Source organism: Barbus barbus (genome assembly GCF_936440315.1).
Source record: "Barbus barbus genome assembly, chromosome: 37".
NCBI lineage: Eukaryota > Metazoa > Chordata > Actinopteri > Cypriniformes > Cyprinidae > Barbus > Barbus barbus.
In genome coordinates, this window is record NC_136715.1 from 3,596,475 (window position 1) to 3,617,442 (window position 20,968).

The 20,968-nt window shown below is 37.0% G+C and overlaps 3 pseudogenes across 3 annotated transcripts; 1 reads left to right on the plus strand and 2 right to left on the minus strand.

Moving 5' to 3' along the window:
- Window positions 1-5,879: 5,879 nt before the first annotated feature.
- LOC306857096 (transcription factor HES-5-like) lies at window positions 5,880-6,362 on the minus strand (annotated as a pseudogene). Its single transcript has 2 exons — window positions 6,315-6,362; window positions 5,880-6,201 (listed from the first exon to the last, which is right to left on the minus strand). The product of its transcript is annotated as a transcription factor HES-5-like (transcript).
- A 4,180-nt stretch (window positions 6,363-10,542) lies between these two features.
- Window positions 10,543-11,964, minus strand: LOC306857091 (annotated as a pseudogene). Its single transcript has 2 exons — window positions 11,732-11,964; window positions 10,543-11,618 (listed from the first exon to the last, which is right to left on the minus strand). The product of its transcript is annotated as an uncharacterized misc_RNA (transcript).
- Window positions 11,965-14,364: 2,400 nt separating this feature from the next.
- Window positions 14,365-16,173, plus strand: LOC306857090 (transcription factor HES-5-like; annotated as a pseudogene). Its single transcript has 2 exons — window positions 14,365-14,597; window positions 14,711-16,173. The product of its transcript is annotated as a transcription factor HES-5-like (transcript).
- Window positions 16,174-20,968: the final 4,795 nt, after the last annotated feature.

Genomic DNA, 20,968 nt, shown 5'->3' on the forward strand with positions numbered 1-20,968 from the left:
GCTCAATGATCCTCCATCAGGGGCTCAAAGGAGCAGGTGGAGGGTGAATCTGGGAAAGTGCTGACCTGTAGAGCTCATGTTCACATCAGTGTCACTGAAGCAGCACACGCTCATCATCACTAGAAACACGTGGAGTCAGTGAGCACGCGTACATCACTGAGCACTGAATGTCATGGAATTCTTACACTTTGTGATCTGAATTACTCTGTACTTTAAACAAAGCAGTGTTTTAGTTTGTATTCCATAGTTTTATATTAAACCAAAATATTACAATATTTTATTTTTTTATAATACTGTTTAGATCACGTCAAATCATAACAAAATCAATAACAAAATGAAGGTTAATCAATAAAAATCAAATGTTCAAATGTTTTCTTATTTTGGGCAAACAAGTTCTTACAGTATTATTTGTGGATTTATTTATGAGGATTTGCATGAAGATCAACATTTTAAGTCTTCTCACAGAAGTGCAAATATTTAGTGTCATAATTTATGATAGTCAGCATTATTATTGCTGCCTTGACGTCACTCACACACGATGGAGTCCAGATGAAGCAGATGTGTGTGTGTTTGTGCTGGTCAGTGTGAGTAGATCTCATGTGAGGTTCCCACACCGACTCTCTGTGTTCACATCAATGGAGCACAAAAGCATCCAGAGTCCTGAATGGAGCATTAGTGACGCTGAAGACTTCAACCTGACGTCACCAACCATCTGGAGGGAAACGTCCTGATGCACAGCGACATGTCCTGACTTGATGCAGGAGTCAAAGAGTTATCACCTTCTGATCAGAATTAATATTATGCAATGAGAATATGCAAAAATATGGATATTAAATTGAATATGTAAAACATCACTTTTTGATTGCTTTCTCAGCAGCAAATAGATTTTAGTTACATTTTAGTTAAATTTGGGAGACATGTTTGTAAGTGCCTGATGCAAAAGCTTAGTCATTTTACATTCCACACACACAACAATAGAAGTGTGTCTATTCAGATGATAATGAGGCTCAATGCAGGACAGATTCCCTACAAGCTTTCTCACGCCTCTGATGCTGAAGATTTGTTGACTTTGTACATTTATACATAGATTTTTTTTAAAATAAAATATTTAATTCTGTTCTTTTCATTTTGGATGAAGTTGAAATAAAATCCAATCCATTGATGTTGACCTCTGACCTTTGGTCTATTATTTGAGTTCTGTTGCCTTTTGAGAGTTTTTGAGTGAGTTCAGTTTCTCATACTCTGTTCATTCACTCAATTCAAATACAATGGTAGCCTACAGTACAAGTTTCCTCCAGTAAAAACTAACTTAAAAATAAAATCCCACGAGGAATGTGGGCCGCCACATGCTGAGTGAAAGACACTGCTTTCCAATATAGATTTAAAATTGACTGCAGTCACACACTCCTAGAGCTGCTGGAGTTACAGTGACACATGGATTCACACACTCATTCACACATGCGTTTTCACGGTTTGAGCATCTTGTGGGAACTTGAAATGTCCTGCATCCCCACATTCGTAAAGATGAATATAAGTGACCTTACTGGCAGATGGCAGTGACGAGAACATCCCACCAATTCATCATCAACACACTATTGTTCAAAATTCAGAGGCCTCTGATTGGCTGAGAGGATAGAGATGTGAGTATAAATGGGAGCTGAAGATGAAAGATCTATGAGACACCAACTCCTGTGAGGAACATTTCACATTGAAAACCCTCCAGTCAAAACTGAGCTTGAACTTCAACAGGAATCAGTATCAGTCATGGCGACCTACATGGACATGTCTTTCCAGAGCAGCATCAAGACCCAACATGTGCAACATGCAAGGTAAGAAGAACTTCAGAAACTGTGAGATGCATAAAGAGCTTCAGACAAAAGCAGATTTGGTTTCAGTATTTTAAATGCCATCCACTGACGTGATTGTGCTGTTGTTTTCAGGTGTGTTCTTATGTGTTTGGAGAGAAAGTGTGGCAACAGTTTGGAGAAACTCAAGTGTGCTCTTGGAGAGTATCTTCAGAACGGCATCCACACCTCAGATCTTCTGGACAGGGCCGTGTCTTTCATCACCCTCAAAAGAGTTTTACTTTCCTATGACGGCTACTCCAAATATTCCCGTGACATCCTGCGTCTTTATCCTGATCACACAGAGGATGTAGCAGCGTTATGCTCTGAGGAATGACCATCACATGAGGATCAAGAACAAAAACTCACATAAATTACTCATGAGAAAGACTGAACATCAAGAAGTCTCTCACTATAATGTCTTTAACTTTGTATTTATAACTTTATGCCTTAATGATTTACATTTGAATTTATTTCTGCCTCGAAATAATATTTTTATATTTTTGTTATCACAAATGATTTTCTATGCATTATATGCATTATTATCGCCAGTTACACGGCAATATCTTTTTTAATAACTCTGTTTGCAAGTGAAAGATATTTTATGCTGATTTTTGTTAAAAATTCTCGAAGCGATTTAAACCAAAACTTCTTTAATGGGAGTAAATGTTCTATTGTGATTATTGTGGTTCAACAATGATCTCAAGCCATGTAATGGGCAATGGGTCCAAAAGGTTAAAGGAGAAAATTAAAGGAGGTTTTTTTAACTCCAGTTTCTATCCAGTGTCTTATTTGTTGTGTGTTATGAAGGTTTCATGCTCCATAACTTGTCAAATTTCTATTTTAAAATATGTTACGTGTTTCTTTAGCAAGGAGGAGACAGAATTCAATAATATAAATGTTCTCACAATAGCACATTTCTATACAGTCTATAGCCCTATTCGGACAGTAATTGTTTCTCACAGGGACATAAGTGATTTTCACCATATACAGGGGGTAGTTGGTGATTTTAATGCCGTCAAAATCCAGGATGTCTGTGTTTTTCTCTCACCACCCCCGTAAAAATCACCACCTAAATTACCTACTGTTTTTTTGACAAACACCAAGGTCGTGTGGTAGGCCTAATTTCATTGCCGTCTGAATCCACATCTCTGAGTTTACAAGAAGAAATCGATTCAAAATTCAGTGTATAACACCTTTTTGAGCACTCCCGAACACCATAAGGTAACTGTTGTATGACAGTGTAATTTGCATACATATTTATGCTGGAAAGTATTCAAAAGAATAATATTTCATAACTGCTCCACCGCAGACTGGGAGCAGAAAGAGTAGAAAAGCACCTACAAATTCGAAATGGGTCTTTGTTATGGCAGCAGCAAGTATTTTAAAATGTGTATTATAAACAGATATATATCGCGTATAATTATATACAACTATAGCATGTCTATTTTCCTATTTTTAAACAGGAGATTTAAATAATCAAATAAGAATTAGGATTATATATTATAAAATATGCTTGAAATAATAAGAATACATTTTATATAATAATAAGTATTTTAAAATACATTTTACACAATAATAAGATTTAATTTTATTTACAGCAGACAATCATGTGACTGGCCCGGGTTCGTATGATCATATCACTCCTGAGGTGATATGTAAATTTATTTTTACAGACGTCCATATGAGAAACAATTGCCGTCCGAATTGGGCTTATGTATATATTTAGTCTTTATGCTCTCAGAACATAGAAATGCTTTCGATCATTTTGCTGTTGCATTAACCATCCTCAGGTTGATATTAGACAAAATGTTGCATGTGTTGTCTAGCAGCAGTGGACAAAGCACACAACACCATTACTTGAGTAAAAGTTGTAAAGACTGATTTTAACTAAAGTAAAAGTACAGACGTACTTGCTTTTTAAAAGTACTTAAGTACTAAAAGTACATTTCCTTTATGTCAAAGCACTGTTTTCTTATGAAATACTTGCAATATCTTATGCCTCTGAAGCAATTACAAATCATTACACCTACTGAATACACTGAACTTGTAGTATCTTTGGAATAAAAAGCTTTTAGAATGTTAAAAGCCTATTGAAATGAAACAAGTTGACAAAAAAAAATAAAAAAATTAACGCCCCTACCCACCCCCACAAAAGCAGCATGGCAGTGATCCACACAGCTCTGGCAGTGTGCGCACACATCTACGTGTATCCATTCATCCACATTTGAACTGAGTGGACAGTGAACTTGCTGTAAATGCAGACTGATAAGAAAAAAAAAATCATAACTGTAGCTGTACAACTTTACAATAGCAACACTGCTTTAACAAAAAAAAAATAAAAAAAGGCAAAACAGCAAGATTTATTTGACATCAAAGCAAACATTTTAAAAATGCTCTCTAATTGCTCTCATGGTACTTTGATATCATACAAAGAACGATCTGTTCAAGTCAAAAACCTATTGTTTTGTTAAGAGTCGCACAACAGTTCTTCTGTTGCTAATATTTTCCTATACACAATTTAGCAAAATTGGACAATATTGTGTCTAATTTATACCACAATATTAACTTATTATCATTGAGTTGTAAATAAATATTGCATAAAATGCTGGGATGTCACTTCACATAACCCCATAGGAGTAATAACTGATATGCTGTCTAAAATAAATAAATAAAAGGTCACATTTTTTGGAGAAGAAAAAAAACACCCACTTATTTTCAAAGCTGCTACAGAGTAGCGCCTTTCTATTTCAAGGACCTTGATAGAAATGTAGTGGAGTGAAAAGTATGATATTTGTCTTTCAAATGTAGTGAAGTCATAAGTTTCCTGAAAAATTAAAATTAGATAAAGTACAAATGCTCAAAAAGTGTATTTAAGTGCAGTACACAAGTAAATGTACTTTGTTATTGTCCACCTCTGTTGTCTAGTCACAACATACATTCTCAGTCGTTGTTTTTCTTTGTTTTCTCTGTAACTAATAATCAGTTATTCACTGGCATGACTAATAATAGCACGCTAAGGACACGTTTACCCCTTATAAAAATTAACCATGTTTTTAGTACAAATAAACAGAACCATGGCTACTATAATAAATATTGTTACTAAACTTTTACCACAGTGTAATAAAACCATGGTTAATGGACTAATTCATTAGTCAAGATCTGTGATACAGATTGATGAGAGCCTTTAAAACCTTCAGTTTATAGCTTTCTCTTTATAGAGAAATTGAGTCTGAGAGTGAACTGTTGTGTGAGTGTTGAAGAAATGATTGTAATCACTGTGTGTCCAGTGTATTTTTGCGTGAACTTTTGTGGGAAAAACAAAAAAACTAAGTAGGACAGGGATTTAAGATAAAATGACAATAATCGCCGAAGATGTCAGACGTTCAGTTGATTGTTTTATTTCACAGCAGAAATACATTCACTGAACTGCTTTAATGTTTTAAAACTTATTACCCTCACAGAAAGACACAAATGATCACATGATCAATTAAAAAGACAAAGGACAAGATGACAAAGTTTGTCATGAGAATATAAACCTTCACAGAAGGAACAATGACAGCTGTATAGTACAGGAAAGATTCAGAGAACACTGAGAACCAACAAATGTTTACAAAGCCTAAAAATAGGATAAATCTGAATGTGATCTATTATAGACCAAAGAGAAAAATCATTATCATCTCAGATAAAATCAAAATTGAGCCCATTTTGAGCCATTTTAAATAGTACAGAACTAATAATGGAGCAAAATTCTTGCCATCGCATTAATTAAAAAATAAATAAATAAAGAGTGTTTCTATTGTGTCACATGCAGATGTATCTCAAAGTCAGTGTCTAATATAGACATCAGTAAATGTTCCCGTCTGGAAATCTTAACATGAAGTCTTCATAGCAGATTGAATCATCAGAGCACTTAGCAGTACAAATATCTCTTCCGAACTGGAACTCATGAAATACGTTTTCTCAAAAAGAGAAACTGAAAGCGTAATAGTTCACTGAATCTAGTGCAGATGTTCAGACCAAGTCTTTAAGGCTCTACCAAGGCCTCCAGATGGAGCTCTTGTTGACATTCATCTCTTTGCTGAAGGTGTTCTGGTCTGGCAGGACACTTTCCCTCCTGTTCTGCTTACATGATATCTGCAGCTTCTGGAAGTGCAGAATCTCATGGACACACCTGGAGAAGCCTTGACTGACAGCATGTGAACTGGAACTGTGTTGCAGGAAGTTGAGCATCATCTCCAGGATATCTGCTTCAGCTTGGAATCAGGCTGCTGCTTGAGGAACTCTGGAGCCAGAAGACACTTGAGCTTGAGTTGACACAATCTCTGGGCATGTTCTCCACCCTTGGCTTTCTCAGCTGCAAATGAAGACAGAAAAGCATTAGGAAAGTGTCCTTCAAATAAGCCAATGGTTTAGAAGAGCAGTGAAAGCTGCTGCAGTAATGCTGCTGTAAGTAGGATGTGAATGTACCTTGTTGTTGAGAGGGAGATGCTCCTTTGAGATGATTGTAGGTGTCATGTCTGGATCTCTGTTCTGTAGATCTCTCTGTTCAGAGTGAGTCTGATTTGCACTGGCTGCAGCTCCTCTATTTATACGCCCAAATCTCCATATGAATGTGTGAGGCTTGAGCTTGTTGGAGTTTCTCACAGTTTGGAGCCAATGAAAGAGCTCAAACAGACAATGAGGGATGTGGGCCGCCACATGCTCAATGATCCTCCATCAGGGGCTCAAAGGAGCAGGTGGAGGGTGAATCTGGGAAAGTGCTGACCTGTAGAGCTCATGTTCACATCAGTGTCATAACCAAACATGTGCCATACTGAGATTTATTTAATCTAAAAGAACATTTCATGTCTATAGTAAAACAACACAACAGTGTTCATTTAAAAAATGTGCAAAGCAATGACATTTTAAAAATAATTTAAATGCATACATTATTTTAGATTTGTATTTACATACGATTCTTTTACAGTTTAATTGTTCAGAATAAAATCAGCACATGCAGCTGCAGATTTGAATCAGTTGAAATGCTGTAATAAAAGTATTTTAGGCCGATGTAACAGGATATTCTGGAGAAACAGCTGTTCTATGAGATCTGTGGTTGTACCTGTTCTCAGACTTGTGTTTCTCTCTCTCTCTCCCTCTCACACACAGACACACACACACACAGACAGAGACAGACACAGAGCTGGTTTATGTCATAATGTGGACCCCGATCACATGCCCCAATGCTCCTGGAGCTGGTGGAGTCACAGAGACACATGGCTTCCCACACTTCTGTATTCATCACATTAAATCACTCACACGATAGAAGTGTGTCGGTTCCCACAGGACTAACATAGCTCTCAAACACTGAATCATCTTTGCTGTTTGTCATGCTTCACGTGATTTCAATGAAATGCATCAGGGACAGCATTTGAAAGCATCCTTTGATGTCTTAATAGTAGGCCTATTTGTTCATCTAATTATCATGTGAATAGACACACTTCTATTGTTGTGTGTGTGGGAAACTCTGGAGAACAGAGTCACAGTTCTAGTGTCATTAGCATCCTAAACCCCAACACAAGCTCAAGATTTGACAAAATCACACTTATGGATATTTACATACATGTGTGAGCTGATAAAACACCAAAATAATCCACAAGTAATACACACGACTCCATTCCTTTAATTAACGTGTAGTGGAGCGAAAAGTTGCATGTTTGTAAGAAGCAAATCCATCAAGATATTTTTAACTTCAAACTGTTGCTTCTGGTAACAGTACAAGTCCACAATCTATAATATTGTGTCCTCCAGTAAAAAATGTAATTAAAAAACCTCTTGTCTGTATCAGGAGAGAAATATGCACAGATCACTAAAATTTGTTGGTGGATTTTGCTGTGAGAGGACAACATGGGATGGACGTTTTTTCACTGGAGGAAGCGATATTATGGATTACGGACTTTGTCCACAAGTGACAGCTTACAGTTAAATGGTTTAGTTTCTTACAAACACGCTTTTGGCTTCACCAGACGTTAACTGATGGACTGGAGATGTGTGGATTATCAAGATGTTTTTATCATTTGGACTTTCATTCTGACGGCACCCATTCGCTGCAGAGGATCCACTGGTGAGCAAGTAATTTAATGCTACATTTCTCCAAATCTGATGAAGAAGCGAACTAATCTACATCTTGAATGGCTTGAAGGGTGAATATTTTCAGCCAATTTTTGGATCAATTATTCCTTTAAACCTAAACTTGAAATTTTGCTTTTGCCATTTATGTGTTTAAAATTCAATATACGTGTTATAAAGATATAAATTGAACCTGTGCTGAAATGTATATATTTTTTTACATTTCTCATTGTTTTAAGAAAACAATTTAGAGCATATGTACTGTGTCCTGTGTATTCATTTCCAATAGCTGTAACTGCAAAATTCTGGAGTTGACAGTCTTGTGGGAACTTGAAATGTCCTGCATCCCCACATTCGTAAAGATGAATATAAGTGACCTTACTGGCAGATGGCAGTGACGATCCCACCAATTCATCATCAACACACTATTGTTCAAAATTCAGAGGCCTCTGATTGGCTGAGAGGAGAGAGATGCGAGTATAAATGGGAGCTGAAGATGAAAGATCTATGAGACACCAACTCCTGTGAGGAACATTTCACATTGAAAACCCTCCAGTCAAAACTGAGCTTGAACTTCAACAGGAATCAGTATCAGTCATGGCGACCTACATGGACATGTCTTTCCAGAGCAGCATCAAGACCCAACATGTGCAACATGCAAGGTAAGAAGAACTTCAGAAACTGTGAGATGCATAAAGAGCTTCAAACAAAAGCAGATTTGGTTTCAGTATTTTAAATGCCATCCACTGACGTGATTGTGCTGTTGTTTTCAGGTGTGTTCTTATGTGTTTGGAGAGAAAGTGTGGCAACAGTTTGGAGAAACTCAAGTGTGCTCTTGGAGAGTATCTTCAGAACGGCATCCACACCTCAGATCTTCTGGACAGGGCCGTGTCTTTCATCACCCTCAAAAGAGTTTTACTTTCCTATGACGGCTACTCCAAATATTGCCGCGACATCCTGCGTGTTTTTCCTGATCACACAGAGGATGTAGCAGCGTTATGCTCTGAGGAATGATCATCACATGAGGATCAAGAACAAAAACTCACATAAATTACTCATGAGAAAGACTGAACATCAAGAAGACCATCTGTTTTTGAAAATCTCTCACTATAATGTCTTTAACTTTGTATTTATAACTTTGTGCCTTAATCATTTTTACATTTACATTTCATGCTCGAAAGAATGTTTTTATATTTGTGTTTTCACAAATGCTCAATTTAATGCATTATATGCATTATTATAATATTTTTTAATAATAGTGTTTGTAAGTGAATTATACGATATGCTGCTTTTTGTTTAAAAATGCATGGAGAGATTTAAACTGAAACTACTTTAATTGGGGTAAATGTTGTTCTGTTGTGATGCAACAATAATCTGAAGCCATATACTGGATAATGGCTCCAAAAGATAGAAGATAAAAGTATGTTTTTACTGCAATTTCCATTCATTGTCTTATTTGATGTGAAGGTTGAAGGTTTCCTGCTCCAGTCAGATTACCACATTTAGCTTTTTTTTAAAGAAGGGGACACAATTTAATCGTAATAAAGAATGTTCTCACATCAATATAGTCATATACAGTCCATGTATATATTCTGCGTTTCTGCTCTCAGTTAAAACATAGAAATGCTTTTGAACACTTTGCTGATGAATTTTAAGTCAGTGATTCCTGATCAGGAGTTAACATACCACGGGTCTTTTGTTTAGAAGGCGGGATTTACTCCACCATTTGGGGTCTCCCATTCTCCCTGGTAATAAGTGCACCGTCTTGGTACATCTAAAGTATTTGGAGAGCCTTTTTTCACCCACAATACTGATTTATGTGTGTATTTATAAAAACATATAACAATGCTTAACAATGTCCAAAGGAACACTTGCACCTTGCTAATGAGGTTGTGAGGATATTAGACATTTAGTTACAAAGTTACATTCTCGGTCATTTTTTTCTCTCTGATTTCTCTGTAGCTAGTAATCAGGTAGGCCTATTCATTTCACTGATACTAGTGCTAATGATAGTGCACTAAGGACAAACTGCTTACCTGTCTCTGTCTCCCTCTTATGGTGCTGTTTGTAATGTACGTCCCACTAATGGACTAATTAATTAGTCAAGATCTGTGATACTGTCAGGATTATGGACTGTTTTGTGTGTTTTGCTCCCCATGTGTTCTGTGACCCAGTTTCTCCCTCATGTTGATTGTTTAATTTGATTCCAGGTGTTTCTCTTTAGTCTCCTCGTTATCCTTTCTTTAAAAGCCCCAGTCCTTTCAGTTAGTGTTTGGCAGTCCTTGAATGGTCTTCCCTGCCTGTGATCTGTGGTGCTTTCTGAATATTAATGACTCTAATTGTGAACTCTTCGTTACCTTGCTCTGTGTTCCCTGAGAGAACTGTGACCGATACAGGTTAATGAGAGCCTTTAAAAACTTTCAGTTTTATCTTGATAGACAAACGGCGTCTGAAAGGGAAATGCGTGAGAGTGTTGAAGACATGGTTGTAACTGTCCAGTGTATTTTTGGGAAAAACACAGAAAAATTAAGTGGGAAGGGATTCAAGATAAAATGACATTAATGATCACAGAAGTCGTCAGACGTTCAGTTGATTGTTTTATTTTACAGCAGAAATACATTCACTGAACTGCTTTAGGGTTTTGAAATTTCAGTCACCTTCACAGAAAGACACAAATGATCAATTAAAAAGACAAAGGACAAGATGACAAAGTTTGTCATGAGAATATAAACCTTCACAGAAGGAACAATGACAGCTGTATAGAGTACAGGAAAGATTCAGAGAACACTGAGACCAACAAATGTTTACAAAGCCTAAAAATAGGATAAATCTGAATGTGATCTATTATAGACCAAAGAGAAAAACATCAAATAGAGTTGAATAATTATCATCGCAGATAAAATCAAAATTGAGCCCATTTTGAGCCATTTTAAATAGCACAGAACTAATAATGAGAAAGATTCTTGCCATTAAATTCAAGAAGCTCACTCTTTTTCAGCTTTTAGAACAAAGCTTTAGTATCTGAGTATCTATCAGATAATAAATGGCCTTTAAAATAATAAAGACAATATAATAAGACAATAAAGTGTTTCTTTCGCGTCACATGCAGTGTGACTGAAAGTCAGTGTCCAATATAGTAAATGTTCCCGTCTGGAACTCTTGACATGAAGTCTTCATAGAAGATTGAATCATCAGAGCACTTAGCAGTACAAATATCTCTTCCAAACTGGAACTCATGAAATACTTTTTCTCAAAAAGAGAAACTTAAAGCGTAATAGTCCACTAAATCTAGTGCAGACGTTCAGACCGAGTCTTTAAGGCTCTACCAAGGCCTCCAGATGGAGCTCTTGTTGACATGCATCTCTTTTCTGAAGGTGTTCTGGTCTGGCAGGACACTTTCCCTCCTGTTCTGCTCACATGATATCTGCAGCTTCTGGAAGTGCTTCATCAGTCTTCTCTGGCTCTCTGTCTTCATCTCCTCTTTGGACAGGAAGTGCAGAATCTCATGGTGTTGCAGGAAGTTGAGCATCATCTCCAGGATATCTGCTCCAGCTTGGAATCAGGCTGCTGCTTGAGGAACTCTGGAGCCAGAAGACACTTGAGCTGCTCGATGCTGCTGTTGATACGATCTATGTGCATCTTCTCCACCCTTGGCTTTCTCAGCTGCAAATGAAGACAGAAAAGCATTAGGAAAGTGTCCTTCAAATAAGCCAATGATTTAGAAGAGCAGTGAAAGCTGCTGCAGTAATGCTGCTGTAAGTAGGATGTGAATGTACCTTGTTGTTGAGAGGGAGATGCTCCTTTGAGATGATTGTAGGTGTCATGTCTGGATCTCTGTTCTGTAGATCTCTCTGTTCAGAGTGAGTCTGATTTGCACTGGCTGCAGCTCCTCTATTTATACTCCCAAATCTCCATATGAATGTGTGAGGCTTGAGCTTGTTGGAGTTTCTCACAGTTTGGAGCCAATGAAAGAGCTCAAACAGACAATGAGGGATGTGGGCCGCCACATGCTCAATGATCCTCCATCAGGGGCTCAAAGGAGCAGGTGGAGCGGGAATCTGGGAAAGTGCTGACCTGTAGAGCTCATGTTCACATCAGTGTCACTGAAGCAGCACACGCTCATCAACACTAGAAACACATGGAGTCAGTGAGCATGCGTACATCACTGAGCACTGAAGCATCTCATGACATCAACGTCATGGCATTCTTACACTTTGTGATCTGAATTACTCTGTACAGTGTTTTAGTTTGCATTCCATAGTTTTATATTAAACCAAAATATTACAATATTTTATGTAAAACTGAATAAAATAACCATTTGGGTCACGTTGAATCATACTATATTCATGGAGTGCATTTAAAAACAACAGAAGTTGAAACAAATTATGGTATAATTTTAGAACAAAGTTTAAACTTAAAAACAGAAAGGAAAGAAAAAGAATGATTTCACTTTATTTTGATGGTCCCTGATCACATTTTGTTGTCTATAAATATTAGTAGAGTATTAGTAGACTGGTATGGGTTAGAATAAGTTGACATGTACTTACAGAGTTCTTATAGTCAGTAGAGTGTCTGTTGGCAGACTATTACAATAAAGAGTTATCAGATATTAAGCATACAGTCTACTAATATTCTAATGAGAGTTAGTTGACATGTAGGTACAACATTACTTCTAGTCAACAGAATGTTCAAAAAGGACTATCAAAACAAAGCATTACCAAAATAATTATGTAATCATAAAACAAAATACTGAATAACAAAATTAAGGTTAATCGATAAAAATCAAACTGTTCAAATGTTTTCTTATTTTGGGCAAACGAGTTGATACAGTATTATTTGGATACATGGATTTATTTATGAGAATTTGCATAAAGATCAACATTTCTACAAGTCTTCTTATAGAAGTGCAGATATTTAGTGTCATAATTTCTGATAATAAGCATTATCATTGCTGCTGTGAAATCTCTCTATCTCTATCTCTCGCTTTCTCTCTCTCTCCCTCTCTCTCACACACACACCCACACACACACACACACTTTGTGCTGGTCAGTGTGAGTAGATCTCATGTGAGGTTCCCACACCGACTCTCTGTGTTCACATCAATGGAGCACAAAAGCATCCAGAGTCCTGAATGGAGCATTAGTGACGCTGAAGACTTCAACCTGACGTCACCAACCATCTGGAGGGAAACGTCCTGATGCACAGCGACATGTCCTGACTTGATGCAGGAGTCAAAGAGTTATCACCTTCTGATCAGAATTAATATTATGCAATGAGAATATGCAAAAATATGGATATTAAATTGAATATGTAAAACATCACTTTTTGATTGCTTTTTCAGCAGCAAATAGATTTTAGTTACATTTTAGTTAAATTTTGGAGACATGTTTGTAAGTGCCTGATGACTTTCCCGTGATCGTGCTGGAATTCTGTTCATCATCAAACCAGCTCGTCAAATATCCATAAGTGTGTCGAGTCCCTTGTGTGTTTGTCAAATCTTGAGCTTGTGTTGGGGTTTAGGATGCTAATGACACTAGAACTGTGACTCTGTTCTCCAGAGTTTCCCACACACACAACAATAGAAGTGTGTCTATTCACATGATAATTAGACGAACAAATTAAAACTCAGGGATTTAAAGTAGTTTTAATGTACATGTGTTTAATAATAAATAAAAAAATAAAGTTTACTAATGTTTGTAATCCTTGTCAATAATCAATAATAAATAAACACATCTAATAGCTGAAAGTTTTTATTCTGGATACAATCTTAAATCAATAACTTTGAGATTTGACCACATACAGTATATAAACAATATATTGTTTTCTTTAATGTATTCTTAAATTCTCATTTTCATCTTTGGCATAGACTTTCTTTGAATGAACCTGTGATTTGTTTAATAATTTATTATAATATTATGCATTTATTAATATCGATTTGTTTTGATTAACATTGTTAATCTGAATTTGCTTTTATAAAGAAATTGTTACTATTTTTATTTTGCCTCATAAATATTTTTCATTCTTTAAAACAATTCTGTAATTTTAAAGTTCTGTCATGTTTGATATTATACTTGGATATATCTTAAATCTTGGACTTATATTTAGAACTTTTTTCATTTATTATTATTATTATGTTTTTAATTTAATGTTTTTTGTTTGTTTGTTTGTTTTTAATAACAGTCCATCTAAACATGTACCAATGGTCCTGTGCAAAATATAGCAAAAGAGTCAGTCTTTGGGAACTGTTAGTCCAGTGGGAACCGACACACTTCTATTGTGTGAGTGATTTAATGTGATGAATACAGAAGTGTGGGAAGCCATGTGTCTCGGTGACTCCACCAGCTCCAGGAGAGTGTGACTGCAGTCAGTTTAAAGATCTCTGAGAGAGCAGCTGTGTGTTTCATTGAGCATGTGGCGGCCCACATCCCTCATTGTCTGTTTGAGCTCTTTCATTGGCTCCAAACTGTGAGAAACTCCAACAAGCTCAAGCCTCACACATTCATATGGAGATTTGGGAGTATAAATAGAGGAGCTGCAGCCAGTGCAAATCAGACTCACTCTGAACAGAGAGATCTACAGAACAGAGATCCAGACATGACACCTACAATCATCTCAAAGGAGCATCTCCCTCTCAACAACAAGGTACATTCACATCCTACTTACAGCAGCATTACTGCAGCAGCTTTCACTGCTCTTCTAAACCATTGGCTTATTTGAAGTCAACTTTCCTAATGCTTTTCTGTCTTCATTTGCAGCTGAGAAAGCCAAGGGTGGAGAAGATGCTCAGAGATCGTATCAACAGCAGCATCGAGCAGCTCAAGTGTCTTCTGGCTCCAGAGTTCCTCAAGCAGCAGCCTGATTCCAAGCTGAAGCAGATATCCTGGAGATGACGCTCAACTTCATGCAACACCTCAATCACAGTTCACATGCTGTCAATCAAGGCTTCTCCAGGTGTGTCCATGAGATTCTGCACTTCCTGTCTAAAGATGAGATGAAGACAGAGAGCCAGAGAAGACTGCTGAAGTACTTCCAGAAGCTGCAGACATCATGTGAGCAGAACAGGAGGGAAAGTGTCCTGCCAGACCAGAACACCTTCAGAAAAGAGATGCATGTCAACAAGTGCTCCATCTGGAGGCCTTGGTAGAGCCTTAAAGACTAGATTTGGTGGACTATTTCTATTTCAGTTTCTCTTTTTGAGAAAACGTGTTTCATGATTTCCAGCTTGGAAGAGATATTTGTACTGCTAAGTGCTCTGATGATTCAGTCTTCTATGAAGACTTCGTGTCAACCCAGAGAGCAACATAACGTCAGCCCAGACCCTATGTTGCTGTCTGGAAAGAGATCCAGATTTACTGACGTCTATATTAGACAACATTAATTTTAAGATATGTCTGCATAGATATGTCTGCATAGGATGTAAAGGAAACACTGTCCTTTATTATTTTAAAGGGTATTTATAATCTGATAACATCCTCAACTTCTAGGAAAGAGCTGACAGAGTCAGCACGTTATGTTACATATGTTATAATGTCTTGCCAATAATGCAGTGGCAAGAAATCTTGGTCCAGTATTAATTCTGTGTTGTTTGTATGAAGTGGCTCAAATTTGATCTCTTCTGAGATGATTATCATACAGAGGCTTTATAACTCATATTTTATCTTTTTCTCTGACGGGAACATACACTGACGTCTATATTAGACAACACTGACTTTTACATTCTTCATGTGATGCGAAGGAAGCATTTAACTTATAGCCGAAAGTCTTTAATTCTGGATCTTTATACAATAACTTTGAGATTTGACCACATAGAGTATATAAACAAAATATTATTTTCTTTAATGTATTGTTCAATACTCATTTTCATCTTCAATTGTTACAAAATGTTACTGTTTTATTTCGCCTCTCAGAAATATTTTTAATTTCTTTGAAACGTTCTGTGATTGTTAAAGTTCTGTCATGTTTGATATTGTACTTTTCAGGTTTTACAGTCACCGTGTGACTCCTCTGAAGAGCAGTGATCATAATTCTCATACTGAGAAATGTTTGTTTAATCATATAAAGTTGCTTTATTTCTGTTTTAAACATGTTTATGTCTTTTGAAAAGACTGTTATGATGTTTAAACTCTGCTCTGTTGAGAGCACAAATGTATTTAGGTGATTCTCCAAGCACATGTTGTGATATATTATCACCTAATGTCTGAATGATGACTAAACAAATATTCATGAAAATATTGCATGAGCATTTTGCCATTTTTTCTTCATGTATATGCAGATAAAAATGGACATAAACTACCTTAAAGTATTATGTAACTTTTGCATGAACTACAAGTTACTTGTGGAGGAACATTATTTTGTTCATTACGTCCCTTTCAAAAATGAACCATATCACATAAAAAAAAATGTTTTTAGTTAAACCATGGTCTCCACAAATTAAACATGGTTTTGCTACACTAACCATAACCATGATATTTGTAATAAAACTGTGGTTATACAAATATGAATCAATCTGCCAAAAAAAAACTAACATAGTTAATACACTTTTACTATAATAAAACTATGGTTCATTTTTGTAAGGGGTGAGCTGTGCATATGAATCTGATATTACTGAGCTCATGTTTACACATGATGGCTTTTCCAGTGCGAATCTCATTCATGACTTCAAAATACTCAAATAACGAAAAAAGACAGATATCTGAAAAATAAGTTGGATCAGATAAGCAGCTTATATACCACTGTTGTTTTGACTGGAAAACAAAAATTTGGCAGGGTTAACATTAGTCATAACTATTGCTTTTCATATCAGATAACTATTGAAAACTATTACTTGTTAAAGTTATTTATTGCCAAGGCAAGTTTATTTATATAGCACATTTCATACACAATGGTAATTCAAAGAGATTTACATGAAAGAAAGTATAAGTCATAAAAAATCATAATAATAATATTGATCACAGCAATAAAAATGAGTTGAAAAAAATATATGTTTTTAAAATAATAATAATAATAATAATAATAAAAACAAGAAACTTAAAAACAAATATTCTCAAGCTTTGGTCAAACTCTTCCACACTAAGTGAGCGGACTCAAGTCTGAGTGAGCCCCCCCCCTTACAGACAGTCCCTAACCAGAAACCAAACAAATAGAACTCAGAGGTCCTACTTTAAACTGATTAAACAGCACATTTGTCTTTCTTTGCCCACATTTCGGTCGGTTTGTGTTTCCACTGCAGTTTAGTACCGCTTTAGAGTGGGCGGGATTATTCAGGTGTCGTTATAGTTGCGCCGCCTCTACTGCCGTGACATCATCGTAAACGCGCCACAAACAAACACACAACAATGGAGCATATCGACGGAATCCGCTCCTCGGCTATCAACGAGAGGAATGTCTGTACTTCCTCAATAGACCACGAAACAACATTTTTGGTTGATACAAAAAGGTACGTTTCATCAAACAAAAAAGTTGCGTCCAATCCTTCGCTGGCTGTGCTGATTTAAATCTAGCGGGTCTGTTGTGTCTCGTGTCACAAGGTCAGTGACGCAGTAATGATGAGTTTCTCCGGCCAATCAGTGACCAGCAGAGTTTACACGTCACGTTTTGGTAACGGTTCGGCTCGCTTGGAACCTCGGCCGAGGTGGTACTAAAAAAAGTACCAGGTACCAGGTACTGTACCCAGTGGAAAACCCGCCAAAAGTGAGCCGTACCGAACTGTGCCGTGCCGTACTATGCAGTGGAAAAGCGCCATATGAGCCAATTTGTTGTGGCTGCGTGCCGTTATCAGTGTCTTTGTGGGATTCTTCAACAACATGAGGACTCTGAAGCTGATATGAAGTCCTGCGGTCACTCATATTCTGTCCAGGTGTGTGTGTGCCATTCAGGTTAAGTGGATTGGCACACATCACTGAAGGATGACGTATGGAGAAATAGATATTGTCCTTTAGCACTCTTGCACCAAGTTTGTTTGGGTGGAGGCCATCCAGTTTAAACAGTTGTCTATGGCCCCAGAAAATATTGAAGTTGTCCATGACGTTGACTCCTTTTATACCGCAGGTTCTTTGTAGCCATGTATTCAGCCCAAGCAGCCGTGAAAACATGTTAGTTCCCCTTGCTGGGAATGGTCCACTGATGAACGACTGAACTTCCAAGTCTCTGAAGTGTTTCAAAGAGTTCACTGAAATCCTTCTTAAGGAGTTCTGACTGCTCTTTCCGAATATCATTCTTTCCCACATGGATGATGAGGTTTGCAGTCTTGTGCTTCATCAGAATGTTCCGAAGTTCCTTGTTCACATCAGAGACAGTTGCTTGAGGAAAGCAGCATGTAGTTATAGTCCCGCTACTGATGTTTCTGATAATAGAGTCGGCCACTATCAGAGTCCTGGGCTCTGAGCTGAATGCTGCTGCCTGCTCGACCTTGAGCGCCTGTTAGTAGCAATGTTAGCTGCTGGCACATTTGGGGATTCCTCACCCACATTCATTAATGCTTCAAATCTGTTCTCAAGATGTATAGGGAGTGGTAGAATACCAGTGTTTACAAGCCTTGTCATAGCCATATCTGGGATAGAGGATGCTACCGCAGCAATACGAGATACTCGTGATAATCTGATGTCTCGAGAGCCTTTGGATCTCACTCCCTGTTTGTACCATCGATTAGTCTGTCGATCAGTTTTGGCTTGTTCCACTACACTTGGTATAAACTGTTGAGATTCACAGGACTCACCAGCTGTATGCTGAGAGGGTCCATGATGACGATCTGCTGTGTGCTTCACCTGTTTTGGAAGTCCAGCAAGTAACTTTGTTTCAAGAACCATAATCCTTTGTAGAAGTCTGTGGCAGTTCATGCAGCAAGTAGATTCCACAAGAGGCATTTCTTTCTCGTCTGTTTGAACGTAGACCGCTCTGTTTTCCCTTCTCCAGAATGTAAGCTGCTGGCAGTGGGAGGCAAAGATTCTTCTCTTTCGTCCAGTCCCGAAAAGTTTTTAGTTTGTGTTTCTGCCAAAAATGTGTTGTTTGAGCACTGTGCTGGTCTGCTGAAGTTAAAATCTCAGAAAAATCTGAGAAAAGTACGTAAGCAGGGAGCAAAGCGCAGAGCAGTAAGCAAGAGCGTCCGAACAGTAGCGAAGCCGGAAGAAGGCAAACAGACCAAAATAATAATAATTTAGATATTTACATAGTTTCCAACATAAACATTGTTTTGTGATCCTAGTCAATGCACAGCAAATGTGATGCAATGCAAACTATGTTGATTCAAGTTTTATTATAGGATCTGTCACTTCACCTTCACTTTCAGATAAGAATGTGTAAGTTTGTGTTTGTAATATGTATTCATGCAATATTACAGGTTAATAAACTATAATACTGTACCTTTGAAATGTTGTGTTAGCTAACAGCTTCATTTTTTGGTATTGTGTTAGTTTAGCAAAACCATCTGCTTAAGTCTATTGCAGACAGATATTCATACGTGCATATAACTAGGGTTGCAGACATGCAATCAACTTGCTCTCGAGTGTTAATTGACCTGAATTGACCATTCCAATATGGGAGGTGGCTTATGTATAATGCCCCATTGAAACTGCTAATAGGGCATGTACCTGTATATATCTATGTGCTTTCAGACATACACTTGCAAACTTCCCTAAGCATTTCTCCTCGGGGGGGATCCCTGCTGCCATTTTGAAATGTCTTACTCTTTGTGGACAAGGAAAGTTTATATGGATAGACCCTCAACCCCTCAATTTTGACCAAGGGAGCAAGTCTATTTCATAAACAACAATGCAACACAATTGTGACATCACTGCCGTTCCAAATCAGCCCATTGCAGCCCTGGGTTCTCCCAGTAGTGGGGACTCGTGCAATGGAATCAATGACATACATCCAAGTCAAAGAGACAGAGGGAAGTTAGCGAGGAAAGTGCATACAAAACGAACTGGAACGCAGCCATTGTTGTAGCCTGACCTTCTTTCTGTTATTTACAGATTTGACGTAAAGAAGCATGGACAAATAATTAAAATATGCAGTTTCCTGGGAAATTGATCATGACAACTTTAAAATAAATGATGATTACAGCGCTGGTGAATGCTTGAATCTGATTGGCTGACAAACATTCTAAAGCGTGCAATTATTTTCAAGGGATCACATGGCAAAAGTAGTTCCAGGAATGTCTTAATATTTCCAATATGTTACAATTAAATGTCCCTGCCGTCTACTAAGTGAGGGTTATATAAGTTCATTTCACTTCACAAAATGTGTTAATTTAGGACACAATGCAACATCATGAAATACAGACAAAACTGAAGTTTGGAGTGTGATTGCTCACTTGTCTAAATAGAAATTGCCACACTTTCATTTATATACATGTGTATGTTATATTCGTGTGCATTTTTGTAAAATATTTTTATCATGAGTATTAATTCACATACTTTAAATTGAGTGATTTAAATGTCCATTGCAATGTTTGATATGAAAACAAATGTGATTAGGTTACGTTAAGGTGTGCCGTCTTCACGTAGATAAGCCATAATCATGATATTTGAATTGTAACTGTCTGATCTATTAAAAATGACCTCAGGGGACTTAACTAATATTATAGAATAATATTATTATTGTTATATTAAAATTTTGTTTTGAAGCAGTATTTCCTGTCCATTTACATTTAGGGAGAAGTCGGCAGGATTTTTCTTGCACTCAAATAATATATGTTTGTGTTCATATGTCTGGTTTGAAAATAAATAAGTCGATTTCTCATGAAGATTAGATTATTGTTCTCCTCAAATTTAGTTGTAGGTCTACTAAAGTTAAGTCAGTGAGAGGCATGTGTGTATTGTAGTATAAATGAGGTGTATGAATAAAGTGAGAAACAGACTCACAGAAATCACAGAAATGCATACATTGATATAAATTAAAAATGAAAAACTGTCTTTAAATGTATCCAAAACTGTATTTTTATTTCAACAAATCTTCAGCATTAGAGGCGTGAGAAAGCTTGTAGGGAATCTGTCCTGCATTGAGCCTCATTATCA